This window comes from Chelonia mydas, chromosome 15 (assembly GCF_015237465.2).
Source record: "Chelonia mydas isolate rCheMyd1 chromosome 15, rCheMyd1.pri.v2, whole genome shotgun sequence".
NCBI lineage: Eukaryota > Metazoa > Chordata > Testudines > Cheloniidae > Chelonia > Chelonia mydas.
In genome coordinates this window covers 31,900,427-31,917,059 of record NC_057856.1, presented here as the reverse complement: position 1 = coordinate 31,917,059, position 16,633 = coordinate 31,900,427, and positions in this window count along the sequence as shown.

The following is a 16,633-nucleotide window of genomic DNA, read 5'->3' as shown; positions in this document are numbered from 1 at the left end:
TCCAAGACATTTCGATTTTGAACCATTGAACCATTGGCACTGTATGAACAAGAGCAAATGTTTCATTTCAATAACGTCTAACTATTTTGTTTTGATAATGTCAAAACATTAAAATATAAAAAAGTAAAGACAATATTAGGTTAATCTAGTGTGCATTTATCTGTTTGTTTATTTGCCCCCCTCATTACCATGGACTCCAAGAGCCTTTCCCTCATTAATTAATTTTATTCTCCTAACACCACTGGGAGATAGGGAGGGACTCACAAAAGCTCAGACAATCAGCATTTTCCTAGGGGAGCCCCTGCTCTTGTTTCCTGTCAGGTCTGGAAGCTGAGCTATTGCAGTAGCCCGTTCTTGCGAGGCCCCAAGATCAGGAGTAGCGGGGTGCTACGTGAACATCCACCTTTGTGAGATTCAGACTCGAAAGGGGCTCAGCTAAACTCCTGGATAAGAATACAAATCCTTGTCTTTTACTTAAACAAATGGTCCTAGCTGTCCCTGTCGCTCGCCTGCAGCACTCTCACCTCTGGGCCGGAAGGCCAAGCGAGAACAATAATGCTGCAAACCAGGACTTGGCGTCCTGCCCAGTGCAGAGCCTGGGGAGGCCTGTGCTACCTTGTTAGTTTTAAATAGCATCTACTAGACCATACCACTAAGATCATGTCAGTCCTGTCTCTGGGGCAGCCCTTACAGAAGCTAAAGATCCCTAGATGCTTCTCCAGGAGAGTTAGGGATACCCTGTGCCGGTAGCCTACATTTCCTCACCAAGTCTGGGTGTGAGGAGCTGTTTCTGCGAACACAGTGCTATCCACTCACTGTGCAGCTCTGCAAAGCACTTTGGGGTGCTCAGTAATTGTTAGGATTTAGTATTTGTCATGCACTGATGTTGTGCCTAGCACTATAGAACGGAGAGCCAGCCTTGCCTTGAATTGCCGGTGAAAGAGTACCCCCAGAGTATGAAAGCTGTATTCCAAGCGCAGTCCTGTGGTCCACAGTCAGAGTCCTTGTTATCGTCAGCGTAAAGGCACAAGGGATAGTTTCGTTTTGTTGTTTCAGCTGAACCTGTGTCTGGAGACCATTGTGTTTTTTGTACACTCTGCAGTAAACACACTGAAAACCAAGGGGCACTTTCCTCATTGCAGCTCTCATTCTTGCTTGTCATGGACAGGGGCTTTTTCATAGAATCATAGAAAGGTGGGGCAAGAAGGGACCTCGAGAGGTCATAAGTCCAGCAGGTCCAAGCAGACCATCCTTGACAGGGGTTTGTCCAGCCTGTTCTTAAAAACTTTCAATAATGAGAATTCACAGCCTCCCTTGGAAACCTGTTCCAGAGCGTAACTACCATTAAAATTAGCAAGCGTTTCCTAATATCTACTCCAAATCTCCCTTATTGCAGAGTCAATCCATTACGTCTTGCCCTGCCTTCACTGCGTATGGAGAACAAGTATTTCCTGTCCTTTTGATAACGGCCCTTAACATATTTGAAGACTGATATCAGGTCCCCACTCAGTCTTCGTTTCTCAAGACTAAACATGTCCAGTTTTGTTTCCTCACAAGTCAGGTTTTCTAAACATTTTATTGCTTTTGTTGCTCTCCTCTGGACACTCTCCCATTTGATCACATCTTTCCTAAAGTGTGGCACCCAGAATTGGACACAGTACTCCAGCTGAGGCCTCGCCAGTGCTGAGTAGAGCGGGTCAATTACCTCCCATGCCTGACAACCAACACTCCTGCTAATACAGCCCACAATGGTATTAACCTTTTTCACAGCTGCATGACTCATCTTCCATTTGTGCTCCGCGATACCCCTCAGAGCCTGTGCAGCAGCATTGCCCCCAGTCAGTTGTGCATTATGTGTTTTCTGATTAAGTGAAGTACTTGGCACTTCTCTTTATTGAATTTCATCTTGCTGATTTCATAGCAATTCTCCAATTTGTCAAGGTCGGTTTGAACTCTAATCCTGTCCTCCAAAGTGCTTGCAACCCCTCCCAGCATGGTGTCATTTGCAAATGTTATACGCTCCCTCTCCATTCCATTATCCAAGTCAGGAATGAAATATTGACTAGTACCAGACACGGACTGATCCTAGTGGGACCCCCTAGATACGCCCTCTCAAAGTGACAGTGAACCATTGATAACTACACTTTCAACCAGTTCTGTACCCACCAGATAGTAATTTCATCTAGACCACATTTCCCAAGTTTGCTTTTGAGAATGTCACGTGGGACTGTGTCAAAAACTTTACTGAAATCAAGATATATCATGTCTACTGGTTCCCCCATCCACTAGCCCAGCAACCCTGTCAAAGAAGGAAATTAATTTAGACTTGTCAAAAACAACCCGCGCCGTGTCACCCTCACGTTGAGTCCAGTTACCGCAGCATTGACATGCCAGGCGATCTAAAGGGCAGAGAGTCCTGGAAAGGGCTACGTTGGCTGGTGGTGTGAACGTTTGTTGTGGAGGCTGGAAGAGCAAGCAGCAGCGGACCAGGACATGTTCTTTCTGATTTGATGGCTTAGGTCAAGGCTGCATCTCTGTGCAGTGGCTGAGGGGACAGGGTGGCTGAGGAACCAGAAGGACGACCTTTTAGAATGACTATGCTGCTCCACAGCTAAATATAAGCCCCAGTAGAAAGACCACGTCTCACTAGTGTTCTGTTTCTTTGCCTCTGCCTCTACGCTCTCTAAACCTGGCAGCGGTCCCAGCTGGCTCCAAGTCTAAGATGAAAATACTCTTGCAAATCCCACTCATAAAAATACCTGCTGTATTCCCCAAACATGCCTGAGATAGCTTCCAGAGGGGCTAGGGAGCTAAAATAAGCTGCATGAGTTCAGAGCCCCAGACTAAGGAATGGGCATTTTCCACGAGGCTCTCTGTTCCTGGCAGTATAATGCACTGGACTGAACAGCGTCACAGAAGCTGTCTGGGTGCAAGGTGCCATTTAGCGAAGACACAAGAATCCCTCAGGAGCCATGTCTGGGCTAGCAGGAGAAGCCACCTCACCTTTGCAAACTTTAAATGCAGCCGGAGGAGCCAGCAAACCTTTGCACTCAACAGACTCCCGCAAAAATAAAACAGTTTTGCTGGTTAGCAGGAACCCGGACACCTGTTCTTACCACAAAGCTCCCTTTGTACAGGTAACCTGAGCCCCTGGGAGCCGTCAAGCTATGGGGCAAAGGTTTGGGCCCCAAACCTGACGTAGTCATGTAAAGGGTGGGATAAACTATATAAAAGGCTCCAGTGGAAGAACAAAGGCAGAGAGGCCTGCTCGGAGCTGCAAGGGGCCTGTGTGGCCTTTTAACTTAGCTACATTGAAATGCACACAGCCCTTTGTATGGTGACACCCAGCATGCTGTTATTGTTGGCTGCCTTAGACTCGGGGGGGAGGCGTGTCATTCTGAGCACACCCACAAACTCTCTTCTGTTTTGCTTCTTGGGAAACTTTCAGCCCCAGGAAATAAAGAAAAAGTGGGGAACAAATCTGGCCTGCACGGTGAAAGGAATGATCCTGAGAGAGAGCCATGGCAACCGTGGGGCAGGGGGAGGAGAATGGTGGTCAGAGCCTCTTCTGCCTTGCAGCTTGCTGAACGTCTCACTGCAGCCAGAACGCCAAGGAGTAAAACGCTGCGACGTTAATAGAGCCACTCAGGCCCCCGCGTGGGCCGCACAGCGCTGGGCTTGGACACTGGAGATGGGAGAGTCCCAAGGCACAACAGGAAATGGCACTGGGGCCCCTCTTCCCCATCAGGCCTAGGCCACTGCCCCGGTGTGGTGACAGGGGGCCTTGTGCAGCGCGAGGGGCCTGCTCTCTCGGGGGAACTTAGCACATATGCCCACAGCAGGGTCCACCTGCTCTCAGCTCGTTGGAGGGTCAAAATTTTAATGATCTTCCTTTCCTGTCCCAAAGCATTGGATAGTTATAAACAGCTGCTGCGTCATGCCACCCCAGAGGTGGCTGCATTGCATCACTGGAGGAAACAACCCCTTTATACGTAGTTCAGCGTCCCCTGGCATGACAAGTGCGTTACCGAACAGCCATCCATGTATTGTATAGGAGAGGGCAGGGCGGGGCTTGGTTTCTTTCATGCCTTACCAGGCTCGGGTTTTGGTGAAGGGGATGCCTGCTCCAGCACCTGCCAGGAACTCACAACAATTCATAACTAAAAAGCAAAGACGTCCAGCTGCCCGAGAGACTCCGGGCTCAGGGTCGTCCCTTTTTTTTGTTTCCTGCTGGGGCATCTGAACAAGACTTAGGTTGTTCTTTTTAATGTCAGATCTACAGCTTTACTTCGAAGCCAGAAACACTGCCTGGCTCACTTACAAGTGTCCCTGTGGTCACATCCTACGATTGTCTCCAGGTCTCAGCACTGAGCAGCCAGAGACACCGGCGTGACCAGCCCCGGTGATTTCCCTCCCTAGTTCTGAGTGGGGTAGGGCCGCCTGAGAGCGCCAGAAGGTTCTGCCTGCCCCAGGGTAGCACAGGTTTCAGAGTAGCAGCCGTGTTAGTCTGTATCCACAAAAAGAAAAGGAGGACTGTGGCACCTTAGAGACTAACAAATTTATTTGAGCATAAGCTTTCGTGAGCTACAGCTCACTTCATCGGATGCAAGCAGTGGAAAATACGGTGGGGAGATTTTATATACACAGAGAACATGAAACAATGGGTGTTACCATACACGCTGAAACGAGAGTGATCAGGTAAAGTGAGCTATTACCAGCAGGAGTGAAAAAAAACCTTTTGTAGTGATAATCAAGGTGGGCCATTTCCAGCAGTTGACAAGAATGTGTGCGGAACAGTACGGGGGGGGGGGGGGGGGGGGGGGGGGGGGGGGGGAGGGAGGAGGGGGGAATAAATATGGGGAAATAGTTTTACTTCGTGTAGTGACACTTCCACTCCCAGTCTTTATTCAAGCCTAAGTTAATGGTGTCCAGTTTGCAAATTAATTCCAATTCAGCAGTCTCTCGTTGGAGTCTGTTTTTGAAGTTTTTTTGTTGAAGAATTGCAACTTTTAGGTCTGTAATGGAGTGACCAGAGAGATTGAAGTGTTCTCCAACTGTTTTTTGAATGTTATAATTCTTGACGTCTGATTTGTGTCCATTTATTCTTTTACGTAGAGACTGTCCAGTTTGATCAATGTACATGGCAGAGGGGCATTGCTGGCACATGATGGCATATATCACATTGGTAGATGTGCAGGTGAACGAGCCTCTGATAGTGTGGCTGATGTAATTAGTCCCTATGATGGTGTCCCCTGAATAGATATGTGGACACAGTTGGCAACGGGCTTTGTTGCAAGGATAGGTTCCTGGGTTAGTGGTTCTGTTGTGTGGTGTGTGGTTGCTGGTGAGTATTCGCTTCAGGTTGGGGGGCTGTCTGTAGGCAACGACTGGCCTGTCTCCCAAGATCTGTGAGAGTGATGGGTCGTCCTTCAGGATAGGTTGTAGATCCTTGATGATGCGTTGGAGAGGTTTTAGTTGGGGGCTGAAGGTGACGGCTAGTGGCGTTCTGTTATTTTCTTTGTTAGGCCTGTCCTGTAGTAGGTGACTTCTGGGAACTCTTCTGGCTCTATCAATCTGTTTCTTCACTTCCACAGGTGGGTATTGTAGTTGTAAGAATGCTTGATAGAGATCTTGTAGGTGTTTGTCTCTGTCTGAGGGGTTGGAGCAAATGCGGTTGTATCGCAGAGCTTGGCTGTGGACGATGGATCGTGTGGGGTAGCTCAGGGTAGCCCAGTTACTGGCCTCAGCGACAGTCTCTGTAGCCCATGACCCTGCTGTATGAAAACACCTAGAGGAAATAAAGGGAGCTGGACTAAACGCATCAGGTGCTGGAGCGGCTGCTGCCCAATAAGCAAATAGACGATGACAGAAAGGAGGAAAACTCTTTTAAGCGCAGATTCTCAATGGAGATCAGGCCCAAGTTCTGCTCCGAGGGACACCTGTATGCCCCATTCACTGGTCTGGGGCACAGCATGGGCACGCAAGAGCAAACTAGGGGTAAAGAGCCCGGGTTTCCCAGATGATAACATTATTTCTTAAGGTTTTCATGGCTGCTCTTCACAAAGCTTTATTTGGCAGGACAAATGCCATCCCACCTCTTTGGACAATTACTTTCTGAATCTCATTTAACACTGGGATGGATGGCAGTGTTCAAAGTTAACCACTGCACTTGCATTGCCTTATATGTCAGCAAGTGCTACTTAATGATCTGTGAATGGAGGGAATGCTGGGAATGGGCCGGGCTGTGAGTGAAATATCTATCTGGAGTCTATAAATAATGCAGCCTTTTTATGCTGTGCACCGTGCCGAGCTCCCCGGGAGGGGCAGCTCCCTGCTACGACTGGAAGAGTCTGCCAGTGAGTTGGGAATGAAACAAAGAAGATGAAATACAGCAGGGGAAACTGTTCGCTTTCTGAATGACTCAAGAGCATGCTTCAGATGTTTATGGACAGGTCCTCAGCAGATGTAAATCAGCACCGGCGCTCATGGGGCTCTGCCAACTTGCACCAGGACCTGGCCGTAATACGTATCCGATATTTAATCAACGCAGATCCCTTCAGTAGCAATGCCCCAGGCTCCCCCCATCGCTTTATTTCTCACGTGTATTTACAAACGACTAATGCTGGGTGGGTCCAGCCCATTGTTGTGAACATCAGCTTCAATTACCCAGCAAGCAGCAGTGTTCCCCGGATTGTACCACTTCCCACTTGCGCTCTCTGCTGCCCGTGCAGACGAGGGGTTCTGCTTAAACGCCACTCTGCGCACGGCAATAAGAGTCCGTTCTTCCCTCTTTCCCTAGACAGGGAAAGGACCTGTCAGTAGGAAAATAAACTAAGATTTTTATTAAACTGTTTTTCAATCCAACAGGCCCTTTGGGCAGTGGCTGGGTCTCCCTGGGTGCATGGAAGTGACCAGCACATTTTGGGGGCACCAGCAATCTCCATTGGTGGGGAACTGCCTGCCCACATGTCCATGCTGCTTTCCCTGAGGCGAGCTAATGGTTGCGTAAAACTGAGCGTAACTGTAACTGCTTCAATGCTTGACAGAAACTCTTTTTTCTGTAGCTAAGGCGGGCCGCTTTCTACCTGCCAGCGAATAAAGCCTTGCGGTGCACAGCGTGTGTGGCTCCCAGACGGACGGTGTAATCGCAGGCTATGCCCGGCTTCCAGCCTGTGGAGAGGAGATTGCAATGTCTAATGAATAAAGGGTTAAATGCATTCGATTAATTACAGGATGCATTCCTGTCATAAACAAATATTCTGTCATTGCTGTGCATCTCCTGTGAAATTTTACTGTGAGCAGCGCCTGCGATGACATCTGTATAATGAATAACAGCAAAGCAGGAATAAGCTGGTGTTGCATCAACAGTGCAATGATTAGGAAAAACTAAAACCCCAGCTCCAGTGCGGCCCTAATGTTATCTGCCCTGGAGCAGGTGGAGCAGCCCAGCGCAAGGGCTGGCTGCCTGGGCTGTGCCTGGCTTTTATTTTTAACACCCTGCTCCCAGGCGGTGACAAGCCCTCGCTAAGTGAGGTAATAGCCAATTGATTTTGTTCCGTTTTGCAGTGGGCAGTAATAAATCACACGGCTTGTCAGGGGGTGTTTCATGTTTTCAGTGAGAGTGTGCCAGCAATTAACCAGCAGAAAGCTCTTGAAGACGTGGCTGCAGCCTGAAACCGAGGGACGAAGGGCCTGTCTCCACCAAAACAGAGTGACAAGAGATTTAAAGGGACTTTTTGTGTGTGTGCAGGCACTGAAATGGACAGACAAGTAATTGATTGATGAGCTGAAGGACCCAGCCACACCATTCAATGAAACAGCTGCCTGCAAAGGGACATCAAGGGAGAGGAGCCGAGAAAGTAAATGAAGAGCAAATTCACTTCCTTATTGCCAAGGTCTTAGCTCTCAAATGCAGCCTCCTTCCTGGAGGGGCTGGAGGGATCCTGCACTGGGCTGGGCTCACTATGAAAGTGGAGCACTGGGCCTCCTGCTGCAGGTTCCCAGAGTTACTCTCTGTGGCGCGGTGCAGAGGGGCTGCCTTACCATGTGCGCGTTTGTTGCCGACGTTGTGCTCAGATTTGTAACAAGTACAAAACTCTGCCCTTGGGCATGTGATTTCCGCCTCTAATGGATGGAGGTTGATCACAGACAGAGCCCACTGTGGGGTCCCACCAAAGAGGAGAATCCAGCAGTCACCCGTGAAAAGAACTGTTCCCATAGAGGATGACTTGCCTGGGGAAGCCCTGGTCTGTAGGTTTGCTAAGGGCCTTCCAGTGGAGCTGGCTGTGTTAGCAAACTGGCAGCATTAGACCGAGCAGGCCAGGGGGTTATTGATATCACTGCGGGGCACGGCACTTCCTTTCGCTGGCGCTGCAGCCCGGCTGGCTTTGGCTCCAACGTGGCGCTGGCACGTTTTAACTGGCTGAGATTTAGCTGCTGGGCAGTTTCTGGCTCCTTGGCCTAGACAGCAGCAATGTGTCACTGGCCACAGTCCCTGTACGACCAGTGGGGGCTGCTCTCGCCCCAGATGGGAAGGAAGAGCCGGTATCGTCTGGACTTGTGGGCAGAAGAAAGGGGACGCACTGAAGCATTAATCAATGGGTGACCCTCTTGTGCTGGTGGGTGCCCAGTGTGCGATTCCAGGCAGCTCTGTGTGTGTCTGCAGGAGAATGCGCCCGGCTCTCCTGGGGTAGAGAGAGTGCTCACGCCTCACTGCCTGCTAGGATAATAGTTCAGGAAGCCTGTAAGGATTAAGCTGCTGAATTGTTTTACCATGTGAGACATTTCACCAGCTTGAAAGCAGGGATGAGAGAGGAAACACAAACGCTTTCTGCGGCTAGTGTTCTTTCTGCTTCAACCGCTGACAGCTGCAAATTTCCCTTGCTCGCAGCTTCCCTGCAGACCTGAGCTTTGGCTGCTAATCTGAACACATGCTTCACCCAAATCCAAACCGTGCAGCCTTGCCCAGGCTTCCCACATACAACGGGCTTGCGCCTGCATTTCAAAGCACTAGGAAATACAAGTCACAGTGGCCTTTGCAGCTGCTTTGCCTGCTTGGTTCCCAACTGCTCAAGCAGGGCTGGCTTTGCCACTTTTCCTTCCATTTGGCAGATGTTGCTCTCTCTTCTGTCACCTCATGGCGCAGAATGTAGGAGACTCCTGTCCTATCTTGTCCCCAGTCCATTCGCTATGTCTGCAACGGACCACGAGTCAGACAGGCTCTGGGCGCCACTTTTATTCCTGTTACTAGAGAGCCCCAGTGGCAGATGTGGAATTAGAGAAAGGAAATGAAATGCAGAAAACTCCAAGCACTCAGTGTTCAGGGCACTGGAGATGCTGCCAAAAAAAGCTTGGACTTTTGGCCGCAGGACTGTGGTTCTACAATTCTATGTCGCTCACCAGCCTTATTCACTGAAGGGGATTTCCCACCCCTGCCTGCCCCCCGTTCGACTCTCCTGGGCACAATTAGACGAATACGTGTGGACGCTGACAGATGCTGGGGGGCTGATGGGCTGGTCTGTGGGTGCACCCAGCAGTCTGGCTCTTCAGGGCCATAGTAACCAACAGGCCCAGGAGCCTTGGGTCACAGGTGCAGCAGTTCTGGGGATGCCATCCTGGCAAGGCAGTGAGGCCGGCAGGCGTGTGCGGGGGAACGAGAGCAAAGGGAGCCGGGTGGAGGTGGTGTGCGGGACAGCTGGCACGGGCAGAGCTGCTGTGGCTGGCGTGCTGAAGCACTAGGCCTGAGCTGAGGGCTGGGGGAAGGACGCGAGTGGGTCCAGGACGGGGCAGCAGGGCTGGCTGAGGCCCCCTGGCTCTGTGAGAAGATGGGGCTGCAGGGCAAGGCAGTGGGTGTGCTGCAACCCTGTGTGGCTGAGTAGGCTACAGTGTGGCCTGTTGGCACTAAAGGATGAAGAGGGGAATGTGAACGGGGGTGAGGGTCCGGCTCCTAGGGCTGATCCCACCCCGTGGGTCTCCGGAGCCCCACATCACCTGGGGGAGCGTTGCCAGAGGCACGAGGCCTTTCAGGTGGTGAGGGCTCTGGGCAGGGACCGTGTCTGTTTACACGATACAGGGGACCCAGCACATGGGGACAGCACCAGAGTTTGAACAATGAATAACAACAAGGCATAAGGTCGTCCCGCTCATGCAGTTTCCTCCTGTCGCCTGCAAGCAGAGCGTGGGAGCTGCTCCTCCAAGCTGGGTGAACCAGGCCTTCGGGGAGCAGAAGGCACCACTTTCCAGGAACCTCTGCAAACATTTGGGCTGCTGGGGATTTTCGCTTGCACCAGAGCAACCCACAAAGCCCTGGAACCAGACACTGCAAATACCCAGTGTCGGCCCCAAGCTGGGTGAGGCGCTTGGGAGAAACCGACAGCACAGAGCAGCAGAACGCGGGCCTGAAATCAGAGCCATCCTGCCAAGAGGTGAGCCAGGATCTGAGCAAACCGCTCCTGTGCTCAGGTCTCACCTGCTTTGCCTGGCCCCCTACAGATGTGTCCCCAGCTAGCGAGCGGGTTCAAGGCCTGGCTCTTGTGCCTCTGCTGCTCAGCCTGGGGCAGCCAACAGCCCCATATTACCCGGGACTGCTTGTCGTTCTGCACGAAGAACAGGAGGACTTGTGGCACCTTAGAGACTAACCAGATTATTACAGCATAAGCTTTCGTGAGCTCATGCTCAAATAAATTGGTTAGTTTCTAAGGTGCCACAAGTCCTCCTGTTCTTTTTGAGAATACAGACTAACACAGCTGTTACTCTGAAACCAATGATAATCACATAACAACAGGAGGCAGGGAGTGCAGGGGGCGCTAAGAAAACAGTCCCTGCTTTTTGAAACACAGGGTTGGCAGCCCTAGCTCAGCCTGTGCCCCCAACTCACCTTTGGATTTTGTTTTGTTTCAGCGAGTGACTCTTGGACCGTTATTGAAGTAATTTCCTGGGCTGCTTGGCTGCCAGCACTGGCTGAGGAAGGCACTGGTGGTGAGCAGTTGGGGTGACTGCCCGAGGCCTTTGCAGCCAGCTCTCTGCGCCTTGTAACAGCAGCACGATTACCATCTGGGCCTCCTCAAGCAGGAGTTATTTCCCTGTAACCTTTGTTACTCTGGGAAGGCAGTGAGCAGCCTCGGAGATAGAGGGTGGGGTGAGGGGCGAGTCCCTGGGGAATAATACCAATTTCAAAGCAAGGGCCTTTCACAGAATTCATTTGCATTGGGAATTAAGGAATGACTATGTTTTGCATTCAAGCTGAAGGAAGCCAGTCCCAGAAGAGAACAAATGGGAGCAAGTGGTCAATTGATCCCCAGTCAGGATAAGGAAACCATCTTGGGGCTTGCTGCTCCCTCTCTGCGTCCTCTGACAGCAGGGTTCTCTTTCCTGCCCCATTAGTTTAGCCAAGTTTTAGTCTCCCACCCTGTTTCCTTGTTGCTGTTATGTGACTAAAGCATCCATATAAACCAGGCTTGAAGCAGGAACCCGCCTCCCTTCCCCCCACCCCCGAACACACCCACAGCTTGTGTGTCACGATGAGTTAAATGTTCGCAGTACTGTCTCTGCCCCAGGGACACACTGCCCGCCAGTTTCTGGGGACACTGCTGAAGATGACAGGTTAAAGCTCGAGTCTCTTTCTTAGGGAAAATAATAAATATAAAAGCTCAGCTGCACTGAACCGGGTCAGATTGGAGCATTCTGATGCTTTGAACATTTTTTTATTGGTTTTGCCTAATCGGTTACATTACGAGGTTCTCCCAGCATCATCCCACTGCAGAGCCAGGTGGCAGCATCGGTGGCTTCCCGGAGTCTCGAACTCTCCCAGGAGGGTCAAAATGCATTGGTTTCTTAAGTTGGGTAGAAAAATGCATCCCTAAAGTGATTGTATAAATGAGAGATTTGTCATTGACTTCCAGAGCTATGGATGACATAGAGGATTTTACATCAGAGCCAATTAGAATAGCCCATGAAGCAGGACAATCACAGTGGGTTTTGGGTACCAAATTTGTAGCCCGAATTCTTTGCCACCTGCATGGGAGCCCTGTTCCTTTTCTCCGGTGCAATTATTAGAGCTAGAGGCTGTGACATAAGTAAATACAGGTTTCGCTCATAAGCAATTCTTAAGGATTTTGGTGCATTTTGAGGTTGAAAACAACAAGTAGAAGCAGCTTTTACCACTTCAAAGTCTTTATAAAATAGATTTTTCGAAAGGCTGTTACTTAACTCACCTTGATCTCATCTTGTATCCTACCAGGTGCTACGTCTTGCTATACATTCTCCAGCTGTTAGCTAAGTATAATTAAACTTCTTTGAGTTATAAAAAAGGAAGTAGTAATTATTCACCCAAGTTTACTTTTCGCAAACTGGCTTTCAATTGGAAGACTGATTTTAAAGGAAGAAACACATCAGTTGATATTAGAGACTGTGAGATTAGATTGCAATATAAAGACAGCATGTATAAAGTAGGGCACATCGTGTACATAGGATAAATGCTTAAATTGATGAGTAGGGATTTCTGCATGAAGTTCACCATTCGGAACCACAGACTAAGTGACCCTATTCCATTGCTATTCCAGTCCAGAACTCTACACATGACTGTGACAGACTATCCCCCCTATGTTCATCCTTTTTACAAGACTATGTTGCATTTTCTACAAACTGTGCCTTGTGAAGTATCATTTGAAAACTCATAATTTGCTGATCATTACTGTCATGGTAAAATATGTGTGGCAACACTGTATGTAAAATTATAAGATTCTACTGTATACCATTGCTGTAACATGTTCCAGAGTTAGAAAGGGAGGCCCAAACCAGTTCTTCAGAGACACAGACACACTGACGCTCTGGCCAGGTATCAGCATTACCAAATGGAATCTCATGGGCTATCAACTGGCTAAGCAGCTATTCTTTGGCAGGAAGAAGAGTGTGAGTGAGAACTTTACATACTGGCAATGGAATAGCTGGGGGTTTTGATACAAACAGACTGGTTGTTGCCTGAACCCCTGCTGGAGCTGATCCTCAGAGAGAGTAGGAGGGTATAAGAATGAGAAACAGAGGCTCTCAAATCACCTCTCTCCCCTCATCTCTACTTACAACATCAACAATGTTTGAAAGACAAAGGAAGCATCATTGAACTGGGGGGAGGTCCTGGCTGAAACAATCCAGCCAGACTGCTGTAAGCTATAGTAAGAAAAACCTTTTTTGCTTTTAAGTTCACTTAGCTTGCTAAGTTAGATATTACTTTACGTTTTATCTTTTTATTTTCTTCTTAACCAATTCTGACTTTTATGCCTCATTACTTGTAATCACTTAAACTCTGTCTTTCTGCAGTCAATACACACTGGTTTAGATAAAACAATAAGACAAGTTTGTTTGGATTGAAGTGTTTGGGAACCTCCACTTGCGATAACAGGGTTTGTGCGTAGTATTTTCCATTGATGAAATGACGGACTTTCTTTGAGCTTGTAGTGTCCAGGAGGGTGCTGGGCAGTACAAAACACACATTTCTGGGGGAAGGTGTGGGGCTAGAAATGTGCAGGTACCATTCTGTAATGCAATTCATTAAGGTCAGGCTTGACAAAGCCCTGTCTGGGATGCTTTAGCTGGGGATCAGTCCTGCTTTGAGCAGGGGGTTGGACTAGATGACCTCCTGAGGTCCCTTCCCACCCTGATATTCTATGATTCTATGAGTGACTGGCCAAAGCATTCATGTAATGGAACTGAGAATTATTTCGCCCGCTAGAGGCTGTGTGTGAACGGACCAGGAGCAGTTATTCTCACAGCAAAGCCGTGTAAAAGGCACCCTAGGCTGGAGGGTTGAGGGGACACCGCTGTTCAGTGGTCCAGATTGTATCCTGGGTAATGGCACACCAACTTTACCAATGCACCTGGCTCCTTGCCAGCAGCCCCTTTGCTATTCCAGTCCTGGCCCTCGTCAGCTGGGTCTGCCAGCGGGTGCTGGTTGTGAGAAGTCACCGAATGCCCGGTTGTGGGACGCTCCCACCTGCTGTCCCTCGTGGCCCTGGACACTGGACCCTGCCTGCCCTCACGAGGCTGTTGGCAAATGTTGCGGCCGCCAAGCGCTACTGAGGCTGAGCTGCCTGTTCATAAAGCACAGAACTGCTGAGGCAACGGCCCTGCCGCGGAACGGGGCTGGAGGCCCTGACTCGCAGCTAAGCCTGGGATGCTGAGACAACGGACAGTTCATTTCCTCAGGTTTGCGCTGAGTGGGGGACGGGGATCCCCGATCCAGCCGCAGCCGTCAGCTGGACAGAAAGTGGAAGACCACACTGGGAAAAAAACGGTTGTCTCTTTGCCAGAGGGGGGCCATCTCCCCTGCTGTGCTGTGCAGCGCGCATCCCGCGTGACGGGCCTGGTGCGTCCCTCCCACGCGCCGTGTGAAGCAGGAATGCCTCTCCTGAGCCCAGTGACGCCGGCCTGGGCGAAGACCTGTGCGACTGAGAGGAGCGCCAGGCCCCGCTGCACGGCTCTTGCTGTCAGACCTGGAGCCCTGGACTCTGTAGGAAATGGAGCTTCCCCTGCCCAGAGACACAGCGTCCATAGGCAGAGACATAGCTGGCTGGCGTGGCCTAAAGGAGTGAGCTGCCCCCCACCATGGACTTTCAACGGGCACCTTCGGTCTCGACGACACCTCTGGAATCCCGATGTTCCCTGGGTCTCTGCGCTGACTCCGTTCATTGACGTGTCCTGCTCATGACATTGTCGAGTATTTGGGGAGAACCCCTCATAACGATTGAAAAGTAAAGACAATGGCTGGTCTGATTCCTAATTTGTCTTTTAATTATGCCATGGGCGAGGGTGTGAACCTGCCTCCCCATGCAAAAATGGAGGGAGCTGCTGCAAAGCCTATGAAGGAAATGGAAAGCTGCCCAGCGATGTGAGTGGGCTTGGATCACTCTGTTCAGCTCACCCCCATGTCAGACTGGAGGGACACCACAGACGACAGTAGCTGTGCGTGGGATACACGGGGAGAGGAGGGGGGGCACAGGAGAACAGCACTCGGTACTATGTGACAGTAGCCTGCTTACGTCTGACATTTTCAGTCATTTGTGCTGTTGGGTTCCACGGGGGAGGTGGAAGTGGGGTGGGCTGGCGGGAACTCGTGTAAACATGGGGGGGGGCGTGTGCGTGCGTGTCCATGCGTGTGCCAGGTTTGATAAAAGTAGAGACGGCCTCTGACTCCCAGCGCTGTGGTTTTGCTCCAGCTGCCTCACCTCTGCACCCTTCCCCCACACAGCTGTAAAGCTGGGGAAAGTCCAGCTGTGGGGCGCACGGCCTTGTTAGGTCTGGGCAGCGCTGTGCGCGGCTTAGACGGAAAGAGTTTGTTTTTAAGGTCAGGCTTGACAAAGCCTTGGCTGGGATGATTTGATTGGGGATTGGTCCTGCTTTGAGCAGGGGGTTGGACTAGATGACCACCTGAGGTCCCTTCCAACCCTGATATTCTGTGATTCTATGATTCTATGAGCTATAAAGGGCTACAGGACTCATTAATGCTACTTTGTAAGTCACAAATGGCTGCTTTATTTTGCTGGTACCTCACCAGGGTAAGAGGAAAGAAAGGGGTGTGTGTGTGTGTGTGTGTGTGTTTTGAGATGGGGTGGCTCAGTGATATAGTTGTACCAAGGTTCTGCAGAACTCCCCCCAGAGAGGTTCCCAAGCAATTGGATGAGCTGGCCTGGTCTGCGTGCCGTGCTCCCTTCACCTCTGGTTGTTTCCGTGCTAAGATCCGCTGTTCTCAGGCATGTCTAGGAATCGGTTGGTGATGGCTAGTTGCTGTCATTGTGGTGCTGTCCCTGATGCCCGGGAATCCCACAGTGATAGGATGTGGCAGATTCTAGGATAGACACTGGCTGTTTTCATGATAAAGCATCTGAAATTTCACAGCTTTGTTATGGATTAAAATTCCGGATTTGGCATTTTTGTCGTGGGGCTTTGGCCTGTTAAAAACCACAAATTAAAAAAAAACAAAAACACCAAAACCTTACACTAAACTCACAGTGCCAGATTCTGCTCACTTACAGCAGTGTCAATCTGGACCAACCCTCCTTGGCCCAGTGGCGTAACACTGGCTTTACACTGAGTAACTCAGAGAAGCACTGGGGCCATTGACTTTAAAACAATGTCGTACGGTCTCTAACGTGCTGGTGACTTTGACCCAGCCACACACATGTGACTAGGGAGGACAGCGCCGAGCGGCACAAGTGTGGACTCAGATCTGGCGTGTGTAGCAAGCCGGGGCTCTTTGTTGTGACTGGTTGCACCAATGAGCTTTATATCGCCACAAAAGCAGGTGTTTTAAAACTGCTGCTTGAGGCCCTGGGCAGAAGGGAAGGGGCAACAGTTTTGTGATGTCATGGGACCTTCTAGCAAAAAGTACAAATTTCACACCAGTCTGGGAGGAAACATGTGTCCCGTGGGATTTCCTGGGCCTCTGGGTGTGCAAGGACCAGGCGCTGTTCCCGGGGATGTAGCTGGCGATATAGGATACAGCCTGGTCTCTGGGAACAGGCCGCAGTCAGCAGAGATGTTGGCTGGGACTCCCAAAGAGGAGCAGACGTTCTGGCAGGTTGGCATGTGGCTGGAGATGTCGGCTCACGTTCCTTATTAAGTAGCGATGTCTAGGAGAGAC